Below are 21,618 nucleotides of genomic sequence, written 5' to 3' on the forward strand. Positions count from 1 at the left end.
TGTCGTTGCCAAAGTTTTAAAAAAAATAATAATTCAAAAGTACACATATATATTATTCAATCATTTCATCCAAACTGCTCGCGCGAATCTTCGCGGCCAGGCGCTAAAATAGAACTTGGTTATATTTGAATGCTTTTGACGCGCTGCAAGTCCCGCCTCTCCAATCATTGATTTTTAGGAGCGTATAGCCACCTGGGTGATTGTTCATCTTTCAGAGGTCCACACTCCAGTCCAGTTGGTGGTGCATCTTAACTGTCTGCCTGCTTGCGTCCAGCAGTATTCTGCTGAAGCCCAAACTATAGAACTTTTAGATTTCCCATAGTGCCTGAACAGTTGCACACTGACCAGGGCAATGACTTTATTGAAGTAGCCAGGAATACAAATTGCACTGCAAACATGAGAAGGTTATTAGCTACACAGGGAAGGTTATTAGCTACACAGGGAAGGTTATTAGCTACACAGGGAAGGTTATTAGCTACACAGGGAAGGTTATTAGCTACACAGGGAAGGTTATTAGCTACACAGGGAAGGTTATTAGCTACACAGGGAAGGTTATTAGCTACACAGGGAAGGTTATTAGCTACACAGGGAAGGTTATTAGCTACACAGGGAAGGTTATTAGCTACACAGGGAAGGTTATTAGCTACACAGGGAAGGTTATTAGCTACACAGGGAAGGTTATTAGCTACACAGGGAAGCATACTTTGGGATATAGAGTTTGTTGCCAACCGCCATATAAAGTCCAAAGTAGAAGATGGCTGAAGAAGGAGAGATTACTAGAAAACGAAATTAGGTTTATCATTTTATCTGTGGATTAATTGTCAGAGTAGAGGACCCTGTGCATTTCAGGTAAAATAGCAACCCAGTGTTTACATCCCAGGAAAAAATTAGCTAGCAACAGCAAGCTAACTAGCTAAATTGCCATGAATGTTTAATGCGTTTCAACCTGTCAATCCAGATTAATATAGTTTGTTCAGAGTTGGTTTTGATATTTCTGCAAGTTAATTAAGCCACCACCTCTGGTATAACGTGTCCTGAAGGTTGTGATTCTAACCATTAGACCACCACCACCACTGGTATAACGTGTCCTGAAGGTTGTGATTCTAACCATTAGACCACCACCACCTCTGGTATAACGTGTCCTGAAGGTTGTGATACTAACCATTAGACCACCACCACCTCTGGTATAACGTGTCCTGAAGGTTGTGATACTAACCATTAGACCACCACCACCTCTGGTATAACGTGTCCTGAGGGTTATGATTCTAACCATTAACCACCACCTCTGGTATAATGTGTGTGTGCCTGGTCTATTCAGCATGTTAAGCCACCACCTCTGGTATAACGTGTCCTGAAGGTTGTGATTCTAACCATTAGACCACCACCTCTGGTATAACGTGTCCTGAGGTTGTGATGACCACCACCTGATAACCTGTCCCGAACCACCATTAATTAAGCCACCACCTCTGGTATAACGTGTCCCGAAGGTTGTGATTCTAACCATTAGACCACCACCACCACCACCACTGGTATAACGTGTCCCGAAGGTTGTGATTCTAACCATTAGACCACCACCACCACCTCTGGTGTAACATGTCCCGAAGGTTGTGATTCTAACCATTAGACCACCACCACCACCTCTGGTGTAACGTGTCCCGAAGGTTGTGATTCTAACCATTAGACCACCACCACCTCTGGTATAACGTGTCCTGAAGGTTGTGATTCTAACCATTAATTAAGCCACCACCACCTCTGGTATAACGTGTCCCGAGGGTTGTGATTCTAACCATTAATTAAGCCACCACCACCTCTGGTATAACGTGTCCTGAAGGTTGTGATTCTAACCATTAATTAAGCCACCACCACCTCTGGTATAATGTGTCCTGAAGGTTGTGATTCTAACCATTAATTAAGCCACCACCACCTCTGGTATAACAACGTGTCCTGAAGGTTGTGATTCTAACCATTAATTAAGCCACCACCACCTCTGGTATAACATGTCCTGAAGGTTGTGATTCTAACCATTAGAAGCCACCACCACCTCTGGTATAACATGTCCTGAAGGTTGTGATTCTAACCATTAATTACCACCACCACCTCTGGTATAACGTGTCCTGAAGGTTGTGATTCTAACCATTAGACCACCACCTCTGGTATAACGTGTCCCCATTAGAGGGTTGTGATACTAACCATTAATTAAGCCACCACCACCTCTGGTATAACGTGTCCCGAAGGTTGTGATTCTAACCATTAGACCACCACCACCTCTGGTATAACGTGTCCTGAAGGTTGTGATTCTAACCATTAATTAAGCCACCACCACCTCTGGTATAACAACGTGTCCTGAAGGTTGTGATTCTAACCATTAATTAAGCCACCACCACCTCTGGTATAACGTGTCCTGAAGGTTGTGATCCTAACCATTAATTAAGCCACCACCACCTCTGGTATAACGTGTCCTGAAGGTTGTGATTCTAACCATTAGACCACCACCACCTCTGGTATAACGTGTCCTGAAGGTTGTGATTCTAACCATTAATTAAGACCACCACCTCTGGTATAACGTGTCCCGAAGGTTGTGATTCTAACCATTAATTAAGCCACCACCACCTCTGGTATAACGTGTCCTGAAGGTTGTGATTCTAACCATTAATTAAGCCACCACCACCTCTGGTATAACAACGTGTCCTGAAGGTTGTGATTCTAACCATTAATTAAGCCACCACCACCTCTGGTATAACAACGTGTCCTGAAGGTTGTGATTCTAACCATTAATTAAGCCACCACCACCTCTGGTATAACAACGTGTCCTGAAGGTTGTGATTCTAACCATTAATTAAGCCACCACCACCTCTGGTATAACAACGTGTCCTGAAGGTTGTGATTCTAACCATTAATTAAGCCACCACCACCTCTGGTATAACAACGTTGTCCTGAAGGTTGTGATTCCATAACCATTAATTATACTAACCATTAGACCACCACCACCTCTGGTATAACGTGTCCTGAAGGTTGTGATTCTAACCATTAGACCACCACCACCTCTGGTATAACGTGTCCTGAAGGTTGTGATTCTAACCATTAGACCACCACCACCTCTGGTATAACGTGTCCTGAAGGTTGTGATACTAACCATTAGACCACTTCAGAGATGGTTTAATAAATGACATAAGAGAAAGCAGAGGATGGAGGAAAACCAGAAAAGGGCCAAACATACTTAATGCACATCCCCTTTATACAATGTAGGCTCACTATACACAATGCAGGTATGACCATACTGTACAAACCGATACTAGAGCATTACACTACCATAGCAGGATCAGGGTAACCCTAGACTACAGCACTACCATAGCAGGATCAGGGTAACCCTAGACTACAGCACTACCATAGCAGGATCAGGGTAACCCTAGACTACAGCACTACCATAGCAGGATCAGGGTAACCCTAGACTAGATAAGAAAAGGAACAGAACTGTACCACTTCAGGTAACCTCACACCATAGCATGTGTTGGATGAAAGAACATTTTAGTCCCACTTGGTAACCCTACACCAGTAGACTAAAATGGGTAGACACACACACACACACATCACTGATCTACACAGTACTTCCATGTCAGCGTTCCCACATCGAGTCAATAAAAAGGGCACCGAGTCTCACACCATCCGGTCTGCAACGTGTGTGTGTAAATACACCCCATCAATCACTACGGTGACATGCAACACCACATATATGTCAACAGCGAGACTAAAGAGAGAGAGACCTGTTTCACATCTCACGGCCACTTTGACAGGACTGAGGATCACGGCGCTGAAGCTCCCTCCATGTTTTTCACCCCAAACAGAAGCCCTCGTCTTCCATGATGAAGAGTGTAATTGCAGCAGCCACAGTCTCAGAGAGGATGCTGGCAGCCGGCGGGGGGGGGTGTACCAAATCATCTGCCACGGCGTGCCATGGCAGCTTGCTGACAGCTCACAGAGCTTCTGTTCCTACTAATAAGCCTTAACGCGTGAACAGCCAAGGCATCTTGTCCCTGACTGCTATGGACGGATGTTCTTTTTAAAAAATCGTGTGCCGCTTGCCGCTGTGGGAAAACTCAATCAAGCCTGGAGTTTTTCCATTTGAATAAGCAAAGCGAGCCTTAGGGCTTTGTAGAATAGCCTTCCAATGGATGAAACCTATATCAGTGTTCATCATATACTTCATACAGTCCAGGTTTAGAAATCAACAGGAAAAGACCAAGGATCTTGTTCTTTAGCTCTTCAAACCATCTTTAGGTCAAGTTATTTTCAGAAAAATCAAAAGAAATTAAGGTGGGAATGAAGACTGAGCCCTGAGGTGCCGCCCCCTCCTACTCATCTACCCCCACACTTCCTTTCAGTCTCATCCAATCCCTGCTTGCTGTGCGGAGGCTCTACCTGGTTGCTAGGCAGCCCGGTTGGATGACGGACAGGGGTTTTCGATTGAGCATGCTCAGTCTGCGTCTCCCGAGTCAGTCTTCGCATCAACAGGATTAATTAGCAGATTGAAGGTCAGACGCACATAAGACGCGTTTTGATCCACAGAGGATCTGAGGTCTATCATGTCTGTCACGTAGCGAGTCCTGGGTTGGTGCATCGCCGCAAACATTATTTTAGTTTGGTCTAATCACTTGTTGAAAAGCAATGGCACGTATAGGGGGAGCTTCTCCACTAACACAATACCTTTTTTTTTTTAAATCAACAAGTTCTGTTACATGGTTATACGCAGAACAGAAGTATTTTTATTCCTTTAAAAATCAATCCTCTTTTAAATGAGTTCACACACGGGACCTATAAAGTGAATCATCAACAAATCTATAAAACTTGTCTGTAGAACACAAGCCATAAATAGGCTTATGCTCATATTTTTTTTTAAACGTGTAATTGCCAATCCTGCCGATGTAAAAGCTTAATCATCCGAGATCTATTGAATGCATTATGCAGCCGGTATAACACACACACACACACACACACACACACACACACACCAAATAAGGCGAGAAACAGATGTGTCAAACTGCATTATTGACCAATAGTAAAACAGTGTTTGCTGATGGTTAAGTCAGTTATTCCGAGTTAAATACTCAGAGAGAAAGGGATTTCCACTGATTGTTGACAGCACCACAGCCCTGTTAATTAAAGTTGTCCAATAAGAAAACTAGTTTTCCCCAAGGCGCACCGCTTTGAAAACGTTTTGCTACGCTGTTTCCTAATGAACAAGACCCAGGTTTAGCATGTCACTCCGTTAACTTTCCTTACTGCAACACAAAAATCAATCAAATGTATTTATAAAAAGCCCTTCTTACATCAGCTGATATCTCCAAGTGCTGTACAGAAACCCAGCCTAAAACCCCAAACAGCAAGCAATGCAGGTGTAGAAACTGTACCAACACTATTCCTTTCTTCTAACAGATCTGTCACTGCTGTCTCCATGTTGCCCGTGACCCTCATTAATCGTTCAAGTCATTGGTTGAACTAGGGCTTGTGATATGGGCTAAATATGTTTCGCAATACGGTGGTATTTAACAGTTTGGTTTTTTTTACATTGAGAAGTGTTCAAATCTGACAATTTTAGTCTAGTTTTATGTCAGTCGTTTTAGTCACAGTTCATTTGGCTCCGTTCATTGCTGAGAGACCCAAACAGATCTTCGTTCAAAAAAAAATGTGAGAACCATGAAAAAATATATTTGCTAATATCAAGCCTAAAATAAAGGTACCTTACCGCTATGTCAGATTGTGAAATATGCGATTAACAACAACAAAAATTACGTGACCAAATAATTAGATTTGCTTGGAACAGAATTATATGCTCTCCTAACTATTCAATGTTCCTGCAGTGAGGATTCACCATCTTCAGAGAACGATTTTGTAACTTTCCTGCAGATAATTGTTGAGCGAGCCAAATTAAATGGCTCCCAGCGACCCATCATCATTCACTGACTTCAACCAGATACAGACACACACACACACACACGGGAGAGTGTTTAGCTTTTTGTGCCCTGATGGCATTTGTTTTGCTCACTGAAACCTGATTAGCGAGCTGCGGGGCTCTTACAGATAGACAATAATGGGTCGTTCCACCTCAAGAGGATTTAACACCCACCACCTCAGATTGTTCTGAAATCATTTCTGTAGTTAGAAAACAGATAAGATTAGCATTCCTGCAACCTCATTTGATTGAAATATACATTTGATGTCTGAGAAATTAAGCTAATTGATTCCACCCAAATTAGCCATTTAAAATTCATATCATATTCAATAAATACAGTACATGAAATCTTGTTTGGACCCAAAACAAATTCAAAAAAGTAAAAAAAATTTTTTTTTAAATCAATGAGTACGACATGAAGATTGCAAAAATGTTGTCAAAAACCCACCCATTGACCCCACCACACCAATCCCAACAACGAGCATCAGTTCTCTGTTTGACAAGTAGTGTGGAGTTGCGGCTTGGAGTTTTGTTTCTTCATCCCATGTAATGCATTCTCCGTAAAATGTGGTGATTTTATTTTACCCCAGTTCAAAATAAAATTTCTAATTGAAGTTGTTAGGATGGGATATAAATCTACAACCTGATATTACAAGGTTCTGATCACTAAATTGTGATGTTCCTGCTATTAGGTGGTAAAGTACGGCCTTATTTTATATTACAGCATATCGGATGACTGTCGTTCATATTCATTATGGGGTGTATTGTGTGACCCCCCAAAAAAATCTAAAATTCAAGAAATGTTCAATTCTGTCTAACACAGTACAATGTGTAAAGTCAAAGGGTTAAATACCTTGTGAAGGCGCTGTACTTAACAGTGACCGGCCATCACCCCAGAGTGGGAAACCACAGCTATGGTTACTACAGTATCCTTTATGAGTCACACAAGTGCACACATTTCTATAGCAAAAGGCTATACCATATCTGAGCCATGTTTTACATGTTGGATTTCACACACATATTACACTTCTTTATTTTAGTGTTGTTGAGTAATGGTGTTCTCATTTAAGACGATACAAAGTGTTATTCCTGATAGTGACGTCACCAGGCATTACATGACTAATGATCATGGAGTCCAGGGGTGGTTGGTGACGTTTAAGATGAGAGAGGACCATCTTTTTATCTTTTGGAGAAGGGCCTTATTTCTATTACAGCATATTGGAACGTCTGTCATTCATTTTCCGTTCACCCAGTTCAATGTAACGTTGACAGGTTTAGGCTACTACATTGTACTCCATTGTTCCCTATACCCATCATGAGGTTGCCTCAACCTAGCCTATGAATGAAAGTTTACAACGTAGGTGCACACCGGTTGAGAGGAATTAAAGCAATCAAGATGACTGAGTGACACATTCAATACCGCCTTGCACTCTTCCCCACATCTAGCTGATCTACTGTAGGTTGTAATTGTTAGTCTAACATTTGCAAAACAAGAGTTTCTATTGGACAAATTCAGGTATGGTTTATCCCCATTTCTTACCGTTTGCTTCCGTTTAAGAAAAGTTCAACAGAATTGGCGGTATGAATACACCCCCTGAACACAGATCACTTTGCTCGTAATATATAACAGTATTCAGACCCCTTGACTTTCTACATACCCATATGTTACAGCCTTCAACTAAAAAGGATTCAAATGGTTACTTTCCCACTCAATGTACACACAATAGCCCATAATAATCAAAACTGTTTAAGATGTTTGCAAATGTATTAAAAACAATGAAATATCAGATTTACTTAAGTATTCAGATCCTTTACTCAGTACTTGTTGAAGCACCTTTGGCAGCGATTACAGACTTGACTCTTTTGGGTATGACGCTACAAGCTCGTATTTGGGGAGTTTCTCCCATTCTTCTCTGCAGATCCTCTCAAGCTCTGTCAGGTTGGATGGGGAGCGTTGCTGCACAGCTATTTTTAGGTCTCTCCAGAGATGTTCGATTAGGTTCAAGTCCGGGCTCTGGCTGGGCCACTCAAGAACAAAAATCAGAGACTTGCCCAAAGCCACTCCTGCGTTGTCTTGGCTGTGCGCTTAGGGTCGTTGTCCTGTTGGAAGGTGAACCTTTAACCCAGTCTGAGGTCCTGAGTGCTACGGAGCAGGTTTTCATCAAGGATCTCGTTGTACTTTGTGCCAAATGGTCATCACACAGTTGGCAACGAGCCAAGCAGCCCAAACTGCTGCATAAACCTGACGAGAATGCGCTTTTCATATATCATCACCCGTTTGACCAAGTAGGCTATGATTGGATGACAAATTAAAAACAGGCACCATATTGATTATATGCAACACAGGACAAGCTAGTTGAACGAGTAATATCATCAACCATGGTCTATTTAACAAGCGAATATTTTAAGATTGATTCTTTTTTTATAAAAGATAAGTTTAATGCTCGCTAGCAACTTACCTGGGCTCCTTGCTGCACTCACGTACCAGGTAGTCAGCCTGCCACAGTCTCCTCATGAAGTGCAATGTAATCGGCTATAAATCGGTGTCCAAAAACACTGATTACCGGTTGTTACGAAAACTTGAAAATTGGCCATGCCGATTAACCGGTTGACCTCTACTACACACATTTGCAACAAACAAAAAAAAAAAGTATTTTCACTTTGTCATTGGGAATTGTGTGTGTAGATGAGGAAATGATTTGTCCATTTTAGAATAAGGCTGTAACATAATGAAAATGTCAGGTGGTCTGAATACATTCATACGTTCCCTTCATCTACGCTTGAGAGACAGACACACAAAAGTTTTGGGTTCACTTAGAAATTTCCAGGGTTTTGAAAGAAAAGCACTTTTTTTTTGTCCGTTAAAATAACTTCACATTGATCAGAAATACAGTGTAGACATTGTTTATGTTGTAAAATGACTATTGTAGCTGGAAACGGCTTTCTTTTTTTACATATGGAATATCTACATAGGCCCATTATCAGCAACCATCACTCCTGTGTTCCAGTGGCACGTTGTGTTAACTAAAATAATAAAATAAATAATATAAATACAATAAAACTCTAAATGATACACTTGGATTAGCAACACAACATGCCATTGGAACACAGGAGTGATGGTTTCTTACCTACACACACGCATACCCTTTTCCCCTTCACACCATTGGTTAGTAAGTAAGGTCTACTACACCTGTTGTATTCAGCATTTCACTGTGAGGTCTACTACACCTGTTGTATTCAGCATTTCACTGTGAGGTCTACTACACCTGTTGTATTCAGCATTTCACTGTGAGGTCTACTACACCTGTTGTATTCAGCATTTCACTGTGAGGTCTACTACACCTGTTGTATTCAGCATTTCACTGTGAGGTCTACTACACCTGTTGTATTCAGCATTTCACTGTAAGGTCTACTACACCTGTTGTATTCAGCATTTCACTGTAAGGTCTACTACACCTGTTGTATTCAGCATTTCACTGTAAGGTCTACACACCTGTTGTATTCAGCATTTCACTGTGAGGTCTACTACACCTGTTGTATTCAGCATTTCACTGTAAGGTCTACTACACCTGTTGTATTCAGCATTTCACTGTAAGGTCTACTACACCTGTTGTATTCAGCATTTCACTGTAAGGTCTACTACACCTGTTGTATTCAGCATTTCACTGTGAGGTCTACTACACCTGTTGTATTCAGCATTTCACTGTGAGGTCTACTACACCTGTTGTATTCAGCATTTCACTGTTCTACTACACCTGTTGTATTCAGCATTTCACTGTGAGGTCTACTACACCTGTTGTATTCAGCATTTCACTGTAAGGTCTACTACACCTGTTGTATTCAGCATTTCACTGTGAGGTCTACTACACCTGTTGTATTCAGCATTTCACTGTGAGGTCTACTACACCTGTTGTATTAGGCGCACGTGACAAATAAACTTTGATTTGATAATGGGCCTCTGTACGCCTATGTAGATATTCCATTTAAAAAAATAATTTGAACAGCCATTTCCAGCTACAATAGTCATTTACAACAATGTCTACACTGTATTTCTGATCAATTTGATGTTATTTTAAAATGGACCACAAAAAAAAAATGATTCTTTCAAAAACAAGGACATTTCTAAGTGACTCCAAACTTGATCATTTTTGAATATATACATACACACACACACACACACACACACACCTGTAAGAGCCCTGCGGCTCGCTAGTCAGGTTTCAGTGAGCAACACAAAATGCCATCAGGGCACAGGTGAGTTTACACAGCAACAAAGTGAATGTGTCTGTCAGCATGTTTGACGTCAGTGAACTGGTTTCAAATCAGGGAAAAGGTGAAGGGACGGGGGGTGCTCGAGCCTGACGACTCAAACTAAACTCTTTCCGCTGTCATTCGCTGCTTACTGCAGTCAGACTGCTGTCGTTCAAGTCGTTTGTGTTGACGAAGGGCATTGTACAAAAAACACAGTCATCACCAATTAGATTGATTGGTTGGAGACAATGATGAATTTTCACCCCCAGTGTGTTCTGGCTCTGGCCCGGCCCATCTGGCCCGACCCATAAGTTTCTGTAACAAATCAGACAGGCCCCGAATGTGATCATTCGGTGAAGGGTCGGGGAGGTACTCGGAGAAGAAACTAAAATGTCCGTGGCCACTGTGTAGCGTTATGGGCGGAGCAAGGAGTCAGAGTAGCCAGGATAAAGTTACCGGTGGGACACACACACACCCCCCACACCCACAAACACACACACACACAAACACACCACACACACATCAATGCTGAACCACAGGCTAGTAATGCCATGTGTCCTTATCCAGTCAGACAAGAGGTATACTGGAACATTTGATTAGTTTGAAATGAGCAGCAGCCAGAGATTGTCCTTTACAGATCGTAACATCGTCACCATCAAAAAGAGATGGTGAATTGTCGTTTTCCTTGGAAAATAGGACTTAATAAGCAGAGGAGACAGAAAGCTATACTGAGAGGTGCTTTAGCACCTCGACCAAATTCACATGGCAACGTGTGATATCACTCACTGAACGCCAGTCTAAGAAGCAGTAGGTCTGTTCTATGCGTTATAGATCTAGCACTCTCATTGAAAGCCAGTCTAAGAAGCAGTAGGTCTGTTCTCTGCATTATAAATCTATCACTCATTGAAAGCCAGTCTAAGAAGCAGTAGGTCTGTTCTCTGCATTATAGATCTATCACTCATTGAAAGCCAGTCTAAGAAGCAGTAGGTCTGTTCTATGCGTTATAGATCTATCACTCATTGAAAGCCAGTCTAAGAAGCAGTAGGTCTGTTCTATGCATTATAGATCTATCACTCTCACTGAAAGCCAGTCTAAGAAGCAGTAGGTCTGTTCTATGCATTATAGATCTATCACTCATTGAAAGCCAGTCTAAGAAGCAGTAGGTCTGTTCTATGCGTTATAGATCTATCACTCATTGAAAGCCAGTCTAAGAAGCAGTAGGTCTGTTCTATGTGTGTTATTTCTATGCTTTCTTTTGCATCTTTTACTTTCGGTTTTCTTCACCAGCTTCAATACAAGCTGAAAGTACAATATTTTTGGTTCAGGAAAATACAGTATATTTCACAGATGGTACAATGATTCTCTAAACTATACTTGCTTTGTTTTGTCACAAACTCAAATTAGCAACCAGGAAATTGAGTGTTATTTGTTGTTGTAGTATAGTACCTCTTTAAAAAAGGTTATGGGTGAAAGAGGTGGGGCTGACATTTATGATTTATTTGAATAGAGAACACCACATTGTTGTATTGATAACCAACCAGTCTCCTAGATCAAACCATCTTGATCTCTACACAGTACGTACACACACAATTTCAACAAGGACTCTACGCTTTAGGAGAATTTTAAAAATAATATATATATATAAATAAAGCTAGAATCCTTCATTTTTCAAGGTGTACTGGTGCTCCTAAATTAAAATTCCTGGTGGCACCGCAGCACATCTAAGCGCATATGTGAGTAAAATAGTCCGCACTGTCGAGCCCCGATTTGACCGACTTAGTGTCCATGTGATGGTGGCTGTGGTTAGCTGTGTTTTAAAGCCGAAGCATTCTTTTGTGTCACCACAAGGGTTTAAATGATTTGGTCCCAGCAGGTGGTTCGCGCATACATTAGCATGCATCTGCATTCGTCTAGTCACACTGTCACTCAAGCAGAAGCCTTTCAAAATATATTTCTGAATTTGTTACTTTGAAACAATAAAACAGGTTATATAATAGGAGTAGTAACCTATTGCTCGTCTCAGACACCTTAAAAAAAAAAAATTAAAAAGGCAGAATGAACAATGTGTCAATAGCGTCCATGAATATAGTTTCTAGCTAACATATTTACCTGAACTGGCTTTGAATCAATAGCATTGGATGTCCTGTAGGTTAAAGCAACTGATGAACACAACACCAACATGTAACACTGGTTTTCACACTGCACCCGCCCCTGCTGTTATGATCGAGTTGGTCAGTCAAGGACTTGTTTTTTTTAAAGTAGGCACTTTGGCAGACTGGCAGCAGACATTAGCGGAGACTCGCGTCTGAAAGGCTGTGTTTGTACTTGTCCGTCGCTACATTGCTTGGCAGTTTAGCAGTCGGCTTTCACATCAGGATTGAGTCACCAGGCATCGGATCAACACCTTACGCCTGCATACCAGGGGAGAGGGGGCGGGGGGTGACAGGATGCCAACTGTGCCTCTTGGTCTGACCGTGGTTGTAAATCCAGCGTGTGAGTGAGATTCCACCACCACTCTAGTGGTCAGTGTGTGTGTGTGTGTGTGTGTGTGTGTGTGTGTGTGTGTGTGTGTGTGTGTGTGTACAGGGAAGGGTCATGTTCAAACAGGAGAACAACAGACTGAAGGAGGGAGAGGCTACCTGACCTATTGTTGTGATAAATATTTTACATTTAACACTAGATCCAGGGAAGGGTCCCCCCCTCCCTTTCAAACTACCACAACATTCAACACTAGATCCAGGGTCTCGGGCGTCCCCCTCCCTTTCAAACTACCACAACATTCAACACTAGATCCACTGGGTCTCGGGCGTCCCCCTCCCTTTCAAACTACCACAACATTCAACACTAGATCCGCTGGGTCTAAACTACCACAACATTCAACACTAGATCCGCTGGGTGAAACTAAAACATTCAACACTAGATTTACAAACTACCACAACATTCAACACTAGATCCACTGGGTCTCGGGCGTCCCCCCACACCCTCCCTTTCAAACTACCACAACATTCAACACTAGATCCACTGGGTCTCGGGCGTCCCCCTCCCTTTCAAACTACCACAACATTCAACACTAGATCCACTGGGTCTCGGGCGTCCCCCTCCCTTTCAAACTACCACAACATTCAACACTAGATCCACTGGGTCTCGGGCGTCCCCCTCCCTTTCAAACTACCACAACATTCAACACTAGATCCACTGGGTCTCGGGCGTCCCCCTCCCTTTCAAACTACCACAACATTCAACACTAGATCCACTGGGTCTCGGGCGTCCCCCCTCCCTTTCAAACTACCACAACATTCAACACTAGATCCACTGGGTCTCGGGCGTCCCCCCTCCCTTTCAAACTACCACAACATTCTAAACAATGTAATTAATACAGTTCATATATGCTAAAATCACAAAAAGAATCATTTGGTTACATTTATGAAAGTCTTGGGTAACAGAATATGATTATTTAAAATAACAGCAGCATTTATTACTTTGTTACTGCAAGCTATATGTAAACATTAAAAAAATTAAAATTAAAATGTTCAATCATTATTTGTTGAGTGCTTTGTTACAACTATGAAACAGAAAGCATGTGCGTTGGAACACGGTAACAGATTTTCATTCATGGAATCTATTAAAATGTAACATGTTTCAAGTTAAACTGTAGTTTAGTTTGTATCCTGTTTAGTGAATGATTACTGTGAGTATTAATGGAGTTTAGACCATGAAACTGTGCGTATATACATTTAGAAACCTAATCAGAGAAGAGGGAGAGTGGAGGAGTGGGGAGAGGAAGAGTGGAGGAGTGGGGAGAGGAAGAGTGGAGGAGTGGAGGAGGACGCGATGGAGTGGCGTTCAACGCCACTGAGGGATTCGGGTGAGCAGTGCCACTGAGGGATTCGGGTGAGCAGTGCCACTGAGGGATTCGGGTGAGCAGTGCCACTGAGGGATTCGGGTGAGCAGTGCCACTGAGGGGGCGTCCACACCAAAGACGAGAACTACAAGATCGCTCCTGTTCACTTGAATTCGAATGTTCACACTACAAAAAGAGTGGATAAGGAGCGCTATCGTTTGGATCACCTTAATTAAAAAGCCATTTCATCCCTGTCCCTCCCACGATAAAAAACAACTTTGACAACCGGTCAAAAACTGCATTCCATTGAAGCGTTCTTGGTTCTAGATACGCAAGGCTGCTTTGAGAGGCAGAGTAAGCTGAACAACTGGGCGACCACATTCGCGACCACATTGGTGACCACATTGGTCTAATTATAAGACGACCTGGGAGAACAACGATCCACAACAAACAACGCATATCAGTATGATAACGGCAATCTTTTCTTTTTTTTTTTACCAACGGCAGCCTAATATTTAGCTAATAAATAATGGGTTGTATTAGCTACTAACACATCTCGCATCTTCTCTTTGAACAATCACACCCCTGGCCTCACCCTGGCCTCACCCTGGCCTCACCCTGGCCTCACCCTGGCCTCACCCTGGCCTCACCCTGGCCTCACCCTGGCCTCACCCTGGCCTCACCCTGGCCTCACCCTGGCCTCACCCTGGCCTCACCCTGGCCTCACCCTGGCCATCAGCTACAGTCAGTCTCTCTTTAGCTCTTTGGATTCCCAGGAAAATCTAAAACTACAATAGCATTTGGAACACGCATTCACAAACAGGAGCATTTGAGCGTTTATTCAAATTAGCCTAGATCACTGCAGGTTACAGCCGTAAAACAATTAACCGCGTACTCACTTAACAAAAAAAAAAGAGATGAGCACAGTGAGATTAAAAACATCCAAAATGAATTGACAACTATGAGAAAACATTGTTTTTACTATGACAAATGAACACACCCCAAAAAGGTCTGTGTTTGCATCTCAGTAACAGGCCTACCCGCGTGCAGGATGTATTGATCAGTTGATTTGACATGCTGTAAAACATTACACGTTCCTCTCGCGTCACTAACATTTTATATAGTTATGTATAATTTATCATAATTATCCGTTATGGTCCTTGGTGTGGACGGCCCCGAGTGCTGTTTGACACTGGTCTCCAACATCTATCTGTAGTTGAAAAGGGATTCATTCCTGAAAGAACCAGGACAGGAAAGATGTATTGAACCTGGCACAGTGGAGGTGGATCATGATGTGTGTTGGTGGTGTTCAGTCGCTCCCCTGATCTTACTGCCTACAGCATAAAAAAAAAAAAACATTAAACAGGATGTGATGCACGCAACACACACAGGAGGAATCTAGTCATTATTATTGTGCCTGCCTGCCTGGAGGGGTGTGTTTTGATGCACAGAAGGAATCTAGCTCATTATCCTCAATTGCTCCGGAAACACTTTCAGGCAGAAAAACATGTTTTAAAAAAAAACCTAGTTCGCATCACAAAACACCCGTAACCAAGATGAATGTGACACGGTGTGCTTTCAACATGACAACAAGAGAAAGCCCATTAACCTGTAGAAGTGGAGTTTCCTTCCCACTCCCCCCACTAGGGGCCCCCCCCACTAGGGGCCCACTAGGGGCCCACTCCCCCACTAGGGGCCCACTCCCCCACTAGGGGTCCAGTCCACTCTGGTGGAGAGATACACAGGAAAAGGGACCCATCAAGGTCTCTCTGGTGGAGAGATACACAGGAAAAGGGACCCATCAAGGTCTCTCTGGTGGAGGGATACACAGGAAAAGGGACCCATCAAGGTCTCTCTGGTGGAGAGATACACAGGAAAAGGGACCCATCAAGGTCTCTCTGGTGGAGAGATACACAGGAAAAAGGAAATTACAACATCAGAAAACAGTTGCGTTGTGAAACGTTTGCAAACTTCCCGCGGTCAATGTCTTAATGTGTAAAAAAAATAGATGTTTTTTTAAAAGAGACCCAACAAGCCATCCTCCTAACCGTGTGTAATAACAAACACTAACAGGTCCATCAACATGACATCCCGGTTCAACAAGCCATCCTCCTAGCAGTGTGTAATAAACACACCAACAGGTCGATCAACATGACATCATGGTTCAACAAGCAGGCCCTCAGACGTAGGATCCAAGGCAGTCTAGTATCTGACGTACAGTAGTCCCCTAGTGACAGAGACCTGAAAGAGGGCTTTTGTCAAAGTGGTGACAGGAAATGTGACACCAACTACATCATAAAATAGTGTTGCCTTTGCAACGCACACACACACACACACACACACACAATTCACCCCCCCACTCACCGCACCCCCTTCCCCCACTCCCCTAATCTGCTCCCACAACAGCGAGTCAGCCTCAAAAGGCCCACCAGAACTGGCCAATGCTTATTTCAATGAGCTTGTAGATAAAATAAATGATTGAATAACTTCACATGCTGCACTGAAGAAAAGGAGCAGACTGACTGACTGTACTGGCTAGAGTAGAATCAAAGAGTGATTGACTGTACTGGCTAGAGTAGAATCAAAGAGTGACTGACTGTACTGGCTAGAGTAGAATCAAAGAGTGATTGACTGTACTGGCTAGAGTAGAATCAAAGAGTGACTGACTGTACTGGCTAGAGTAGAATCAAAGAGTGACTGACTGTACTGGCTAGAGTAGAATCAAAGAGTGACTGACTGTACTGGCTAGAGTAGAATCAAAGAGTGACTGACTGTACTGGCTAGAGAATCAAAGAGTGACTGACTGTACTGGCTAGAAGAATCAAAGAGTGACTGACTGTACTGGCTAGAGTAGAATCAAAGAGTGATTGACTGTACTGGCTAGAGTAGAATCAAAGAGTGACTGACTGTACTGGCTAGAGTAGAATCAAAGAGTGACTGACTGTACTGGCTAGAGTAGAATCAAAGAGTGACTGACTGTACTGGCTAGAGTAGAATCAAAGAGTGACTGACTGTACTGGCTAGAGTAGAATCAAAGAGTGATTGACTGTACTGGCTAGAGTAGAATCAAAGAGTGACTGACTGTACTGGCTAGAGTAGAATCAAAGAGTGACTGACTGTACTGGCTAGAGTAGAATCAAAGACTGACTGACTGTACTGGCTAGAGTAGAATCAAAGAGTGATTGACTGACTGACTGTACTGGCTAGAGTAGAATCAAAGACTGACTGACTGTACTGGCTAGAGTAGAATCAAAGACTGATTGACTGACTGACTGTACTGGCTAGAGTAGAATCAAAGACTGACTGACTGTACTGGCTAGAGTAGAATCAAAGAGTGATTGACTGACTGTACTGGCTAGAGTAGAATCAAAGAGTGACTGACTGACTGTACTGGCTAGAGTAGAATCAAAGAGTGATTGACTGACTGACTGTACTGGCTAGAGTAGAATCAAAGACTGACTGACTGTACTGGCTAGAGTAGAATTCAAAGAGTGATTGACTGTACTGGCTAGAGTAGAATCAAAGAGTGACTGACTGTACTGGCTAGAGGCTAGAATCAAAGAGTGACTGACTGTACTGGCTAGAGTAGAATCAAAGAGTGACTGACTGTACTGGCTAGAGTAGAATCAAAGAGTGACTGACTGTACTGGCTAGAGTAGAATCAAAGAGTGACTGACTGTACTGGCTAGAGTAGAATCAAAGAGTTAGTGACTGACTGACTGTACTGGCTAGAGTAGAATCAAAGACTGACTGACTGTACTGGCTAGAGTAGAATCAAAGACTGACTGACTGTACTGGCTAGAGTAGAATCAAAGAGTGATTGACTGACTGTACTGGCTAGAGTAGAATCAAAGAGTGATTGACTGACTGACTGTACTGGCTAGAGTAGAATCAAAGAGTGACTGATAGAAATGTATTGACTGGAAGTTCTGGCTAAAGACTGGCAGCCACTGAATCAAAGAGTGATTGATGACTGTACCACACAGTACAGGATTCTGAGACAAGAGTGTACTGGCTAGAGTAGAATAAAGAGTGATTGACTGTACTGGCTAGAGTAGAATCAAAGAGTGACTGACTGATAGAAATGTATGGAAGTTCCAGCCACTGAATCTCAACTATTGATACCACACAGTACAGGATTCTGAGACGAGTGTGTGTGTATATATATATATATATATGTATGTGTGTGTGTGTGTGTGTGTGTGTGTGTGTGTGTGTGTGTGTGTGTGTGTGTGTGTGTGTGTGTGTGTGTGTGTGAGACTTACTCAAATATAGGAATCTGGAGGGTCCACACCTAGCTCCTAACCCAGTATGCAATGCCCTTCTCTGGACAGATATCCTGCTGTGATGGCACCCTGTAGAAATCACCTGTGGTGGAGAAAGAGAGAGAGAGAGAGAGTCAGTATAGCTTGTTTTTCAGTGTGTGGACAACCACTGTCTGACAGGAAGACCTGAAGTAACTAAACATGCTCCATGTAAAAAAAAAACATGTGACTGACAGCTTCTGGAATGTCACAGATTTTTTTTTACATCTCTGCAAATTGTGGTGAGGCAACATTGTTTTCGTGACCATGTGAACGATAAAAACATTCATGACGTGCTATGTAAAAATGCTGCATTTGACTGACGAGATTAACTCCTTCCCAACAGGATTCAGGAGTGAATCTTCAATCTAAAAATACAAAATAAAAAAAGGTTTCATTCCTCACATCCACAAGTGGAATAAAACCCAACAGCTGGGAATGTGTTGGAGAAAATAAACTAAGGCTAAACACAGCATGACAGAAAAAAACCTGAGAGATTACCGACAACAAAGCCTGACATTTCAGCCAGTCACAGAGTCTGTTAGTGTGCCACTGACATTTCTGTCCGCTTTCAGCCTACACCGGGAATATGGTGACAGGAATTGCCCTGCCTACTCAATGTTGTGTCTGTACACTTAAACTCTGCACTCTCTCATACTGTAGCCTCTTAATTCTGCCTGTGCACCAGAAACGCAACGGGTTTTCAGTCACTGCTTCACTGGATGTTATGGGGGGGGTGTAACAGCAACGTGTGTGTGTGTGTGTGTGTGTGTGTGTGGTTGTAACAGCAACGTCTCTGTGTGTGTGTGTGTGGTCCAGTCACAGATGTTACCGTGTTATTTGTGAAAAGCAAGAAGCTCTTGCCCATTGGATGTCAATGGAGACATCTGGGTTGTGAGAACACAAAACACACACACAACCCACCCAGGGGCCACATTACTGATCCCTGGTTGACCTGCTGACAACAGACAATGAAGAAATTAAAGATGAATGCCAGGAAGGAAGAAAAGCCCCCCCCCCCATTCCCCACTCTCTCTCTCTCCTAGGCTCTTAAAGGCTCAGTGCAGTCAAAATCCTGTTTCTTCTGTGTTACCATATTGTACAACAGCTGATAAAACGAACACTGTAAAAGTGTGTTTATTATTATCAGTGTTATTTCCTGGAGGATTCTATTTTTCCAAACAGCAACTAACACCAATTTTTTTAATGTATATTTTTTCAATTGTGCCGAATACAACAGGTGTTGACTTTAATATGAAATACTTGCTTACGAGCCCCAACGATGCAGAGTTTAAAAAAAATACTAGTAATACAAATCACACACACACACACACACACACACACAATGTGAAGCTATATACAGGAAATATCAGATCAATGTGCAGATGTACGAGGTATTTGAGGGAGAGATGGACTTGAAAAAGGCAGGGTAAAGAAACTTCAGGATAATAACTTAAATAGTAAAGAATGTAGAAGCAGCGAAGGAAGAGTAAAAGTGTGTGTGTAGTTAGTGTATGTATGTTGATTTTGTGTGGGAGCGTAAATGTAGCACACACACACAGTGGGGCAAAAAAGTATTTAGTCAGCCACCAATTGTGCAAGTTCTCCCACTTAAAAAGATGAGGCCTGTAATTTTCATCATAGGTACACTTCATCTATGACAGACAAAATGAGTGAAAAAAAATCCAGAAAATCACATTGTAGAATTTTTAATGAATTTATTTGCAAATTATGGTGGAAAATAAGTATTTGGTCACCTACAAACAAGCAAGATGTCTGGCTCTCACAGACCTGTAACTTCTTCTTTAAGAGGCTCATCTGTCCTCCACTCGTTACCTGTATTAATGGCACCTGTTTGAATTTATCAGAATAAAAGACACCTGTCCACAACCTCAAACAGTCACACTCCAAACTCCACTATGGCCAAGACCAAAGAGCTGTCAAAGGACACCAGAAACAAAAGTGTAGACCTGCACCAGGCTGGGAAGACTGAATCTGCAATAGGTAAGCAGCTTGGTTTGAAGAAATCAACTGTGGGAGAAATTATTAGGAAATGGAAGACATACAAGACCACTGATAATCTCCCTCAATCTGGGGCTCCATGCAAGATCTCACCCCGTGGGGTCAAAATGATCACAAGAACGGTGAGCAAAAATCCCAGAACCACACGGGGGAACCTAGTGAATGACCTGCAGAGAGCTGGGACCAAAGTAACAAAGCCTACCATCAGTAACACACTACGCCGCCAGGGACTCAAATCCTGCAGTGCCAGACGTGTCCCCCTGCTTAAGCCAGTACATGTCCAGGCCCGTCTGAAGTTTGCTAGCGAGCATTTGGATGATCCAGAAGAAGATTGGGAGAATGTCATATGGTGAGATGAAACCAAAATATAACTTTTTGGTAAAACTCAACTCGTTGTGTTTGGAGAACAAAGAATGCTGAGTTGCATCCAAAGAAACCCATACCTACTGTGAAGCATGGGGTGGAAACATCATGCTTTGGGGCTGTTTTTCTGCAAAGGGACCAGGACAACTGATCCGTGTAAAGGAAAGAATGAATGGGGCCATGTATCGTGAGATTTTGAGTGAAAACCTCCTTCCATCAGCAAGGGCATTGAAGATGAAACGTGGCTGGGTCTTTCAGCATGACAATGATCCCAAACACACTGCCCGGGCAACGAAGGAGTGGCTTCGTAAGAAGCATTTCAAGGTCCTGGAGTGGCCTAGCCAGTCTCCAGATCTCAACCCCATAGAAAATCTTTGGAGGGAGTTCAAAGTCAGTGTTGCCCAGCAACAGCCCCAAAACGTCACTGCTCTAGAGGAGATCTACATGGAGGAATGGGCCAAAATACCAGCAACAGCGTGTGAAAAGCTTGTGAAGACTTACAGAAAATGTTTGACCTTTGTCATTGCCAACAAAGGGTATATAACAAAGTATTGAGATAAATAAACTTTTGTTATTGACCAAATACTTTCCACCATAATTTGCAAATTAATTAATTAAAAATCCTACAATGTGATTTTCTGTTTTTGGTTGTACTAATTTCCCATCGGGGCCCACCGGAATAAGTGCTAAACTGCTTACTGACTGTACACTTACGTTACTGCATGATTGTAGCAGGTTTAGTTTTTTTTTTTGCGTTACTAGTTCTATTAGCTTGGGGACAACGATGTAGGCTGCGTGTAGCAGTTATGACATGGCTTGGAAATGTTTTTTTTTTAAATCACCTGGTCACATACAGCTGATGTGTTGTGCATTGAAGTCCACAAGCAAAG

The 21,618-nt window shown here is 42.5% G+C and overlaps 1 protein-coding gene across 2 annotated transcripts in view; it reads right to left on the reverse strand.

Moving 5' to 3' along the window:
* The window catches only part of LOC112251445 (tumor protein p53-inducible protein 11), a 94,946-nt gene that overhangs the window by 54,042 nt on the left and 19,286 nt on the right, over positions 1–21,618 (reverse strand). The window contains exon 1 of one of the 2 annotated variants that reach the window (XM_042301900.1): positions 12,308–12,545. The gene's annotated coding sequence lies outside the window, so the exon portion shown is untranslated. Of the gene's footprint in view, positions 1–12,307; positions 12,546–18,304; positions 18,408–21,618 lie in introns of those variants that run through there. The other variant, XM_042301899.1, reaches the window with a different exon arrangement.

Source organism: Oncorhynchus tshawytscha, linkage group LG19 (genome assembly GCF_018296145.1).
Source record: "Oncorhynchus tshawytscha isolate Ot180627B linkage group LG19, Otsh_v2.0, whole genome shotgun sequence".
In the NCBI taxonomy this organism is placed as follows: domain Eukaryota; kingdom Metazoa; phylum Chordata; class Actinopteri; order Salmoniformes; family Salmonidae; genus Oncorhynchus; species Oncorhynchus tshawytscha.